Genomic DNA, 3,668 nt, shown 5'->3' on the forward strand with positions numbered 1-3,668 from the left:
AGACAGATGCGAAAAATGAGTTAAATAGTTCTGCTTTCTCCCTGTTGCTTGTCACCTTCTTGCCACTTTCACCCACTAATGGACCAATTGTTTCCTTCACTTTTTTCTTGTTTTTTACATGTTGAAAGAAGCTTTTTTTGTTATTTTTGACTTTGGTTGCAAGCCTTAGTTCATTCTGAGCCTTAGCTTTCCTCACTTCATCTTTGCAGGCTCGGGCTATTTGCTGATATTCTGACTTAGTTATTGTTAAGTCCGGAGAATAATGGCGAAGGAGGCAATGCATGTTGATAACAGAGCTTTATTCTCTCTCTCTCTCAGCTAACAACCAACAAGAACAGAGGCACGCAGGCCTCTATTTATACCCCCGGATCCCCGGGCAATTCCAACCAATAGCAGGCAGTCTTTTCCCACCTTGCGCATGCGCGCAAGGCCGGCGCCACTCAGTCTGGTCCCGGGCAGCTTTTGCAATTGCCCGGGACTCTTGCATCGTCCCGAGCCTGCTTCTGCAGGCTCAGGACACAACACCCCTCCCCCCTTAGATAAAATAATGCTGCGCCCAACATGGACGCCACTTAAATGGTGCATGTGTGTACTACCTTTGCATTAGATGCACAGAGTGTGAGAAGCATAGGGTTGTTCTGCCCTTCTGAGAACCAATGCGCCCACCCTTTTCCTAAGAGTTAACCAGCTTGTACCTCTTGTGCAGATTCCTATAACTTTTGTTCACCTCACGTAATCTGCAAGGTATTTGGGAGGGCCTTTGACCCGTAGCGACCTTCTCGGACCTGGGGAGCTTGAAGTATTCCCTCCGTTGCTCTCCACACTAGGTGAATTACCCTGTGGCTGTCTTAAAACTGCTGCCTGACTTCCCTGCTCGCCTCCAAGGCTCAGGTAGTCAGGACTCTGCTGATCACTATGCCTGGTCGACCTGCCTATTAGGGAGCTTTCTGAGCCCTCTGAACTCATCTCCTTGTTCCCTGAAGGTGTGTAAATTTCCTGGCTCTTTTCTGTAGTGGTAGGGTCCAAAGATACCTCCCTGTTAACCCTAATGTGTGGGGACTTCCTTCTGTGAGCCATTGCGGAAAAGGGCAAGTCCCCAACCTGTTGTGCCGGCTCTCTTGTATGTTGTGAGTTATGAGGATGCTCCCGGTCAGTCTCCTTGTCTGGAGTATTGTTAGTGAGTTGTGGGTAGTGAGTATACCTCCGGTGTGACTCCCAGGCTGGAGTGAGTGTGGGGGTGTATGTTTGCCCCCTTTCCCGTGAATTCCTATCTGGAGCGCTTGCGGAATTTGGGTGTTGTGTACCCATGGTGTCCTCAACAGCCAGCGTCGGCTGCTGATGCTGAATCTCAGAATGCATTTCCCATTCCTCCTCCCCCCCTAGAGAAGACTGAGGAGGAAACCGAGGCGAGTCTCGCCTCACACGTAGTTGATCAAGGACACCTCGTAGGACAGAGGCCCCGAGACCTTGCAAACCACAGCCGGGACCCAGAGGTGTCCAGGCTCGTAATTCCTGGTCCAGACAGGATCGCCCACTTGAAGGACCCGTGGTGGGTGCGGCTGGGACACCTGTGAAGCTACTCGCTCCGGATGCAGCCTGTCCAATTTAGTCACAAGCCGGCGACCCCAACGGAGTTCAGCCGGGCACTTACCCGTGGCAGTGCATGGAGTAGTACGATGGGCTAGAAGGAAGTCAGCCAGCCTGTGATGCCAGTTGCCATAAGTCAGTTTCTTGAGAGCGTCCTTGGCGACGCGGACCATTCGTTCAGCCAGACCGTTGGTGGAAGGGTGGAATGGAGCCGAAGTAGCGTGGCGAATCATGTTGGCGTGTAGAAACCCCTGAAACTCAGTAGAAGTAAATTGAGGACCATTATCCGACACCAACACATCTGGCAGACCGTGGGCAGCAAAAATGTTTCTCAACACCTGGATGGTCTTGGCAGTAGTGGTGGATGACACAGGCACAACTTCCAGCCATTTGGAATGGCTATCTACAACAACCAGGAAGAATTGCCCCTGAAAGGGCCCAGCGTAATCTATATGTATTCTAGACCATGGAGTGTGTGTTTCCTCCCATCTATGCACAGGGGCCTGGGGCATTTCTGGCCTGGACTGCTGACACGCATGACACCCATGTACCTGAGCCTCAATGGCCCTATCAATGCCAGGCCACCACAAATGGCTGTGCGCAAGCGCTTTCATCCTGACAATCCCAGGGTGACCCTCATGTAAAGAAACTAAGATTCTCGACCTCAATGAGGCCGGAATCACAACTCTAGAGTCCCAGAGGAGGCAGCCAATGAAAGTGGACAACTCGTGCCTCTTGACCCAAAAACGTTGAAAGTCCTCCTCTGGGCATCTGTCAGGCCAACCTGACAGCACCCATGTCAGCACGCGTTTAAGCGTGTGATCAGTGGCAGTTTCAGCAGCCACATCCCTAGCATTAAGGGGACACTCTGGCAATTCCTGAATGGACAATATGTGCACAGCAGGGGCAGGATCAGGCTCCACAGTAGGCAACGGCAGCCTACTTAAGCCATCAGCATGACCCATTTCTCTGCCAGGTTTGTGAACTAGTGAATAGTCATAAGCTGACAAAAAAATGGACCATTGCAGCATGCGAGGGGACAGGATGTGTGGGGTTTGTTTGGACGTAGTGAATAACCCCAGCAAAGGCTTGTGGTCAATAAAGACCGTAAACTGGCGGCCATAGATGAAATCATGGAATTTTTTAATTCCAGCTACAATAGCCAAAGCCTCCCTATCAATTTGAGCATAGTTACGCTCAGCAGCAGACAATGTCCTAGAATAATATGCCACAGGGACCTGAGTCCCATCAGCCGTCAGATGGCTAAGCACAGCACCCACACCATATGGGGAAGCATCACAAGCCAGACACACTGGCAACTGCTCATTAAAATGAGCTAGCACCGCATTGGATATAAGCAAGGCCTTAACCTCATTGAAACTGGCTTCATGGACTTTGGTCCAGCGCCAACAGGCATTTTTATCTAAAAGTCTGTGTAAAGGTTCAGCAATAGCAGCTTTATGAGGTAGAAAAGCATGATAGAAGTTTAGTAAACCCAAAAAGGCTTGTAATTCACCCTTAGACTTAGGGCTTGGAGCCTGCTGAATAGCTTTGAGCTTAGCATCAGACGGGTGTATACCCTGAGCATCTATTCCGAACCCCAGGAAATCAGTGGAATGTACACCAATCTTGCATTTGTCCTGTTTTAACTTAAGGCCTGCTCTTCGGAAACGAAGCAAAACAGCCCTTAACCTCTCCGCCAGCATTTGAGCTGAGTCCCCTGTGATGAGAACGTCATCAAAATGACACACAACAGGAATACCCCTCAGGGTGTTTTCTATTACACTTTGAAAAATGCCAGGGGCTACATTCACCCCAAACTGCAACCTTTTCACCTTGAAAGCCCCTCTGTGGGTAACAATAGTTTGAGCCTCTGCTGCTGCATCAACAGGCAACTGTTGATACGCTTGAGCCAGGTCAAGCTTGGCAAAAATCTTGCCCTCTTTGAGAGAAGCCAAAATGTGGCTCACTACAGGCACAGGATAAGCATGTTGCTGTAGGGCCTTGTTTAGTGTGCACTTGTAGTCTGCACAAATACGAATGTCCCCATTTGCCTTTAAAGGCGTTACAATGGGGGTTTC

Source organism: Protobothrops mucrosquamatus, unplaced genomic scaffold (genome assembly GCF_001527695.2).
Source record: "Protobothrops mucrosquamatus isolate PMUCROS unplaced genomic scaffold, P.Mucros_1.0 scaffold3454, whole genome shotgun sequence".
Taxonomy (NCBI): Eukaryota; Metazoa; Chordata; class Lepidosauria; order Squamata; family Viperidae; genus Protobothrops; species Protobothrops mucrosquamatus.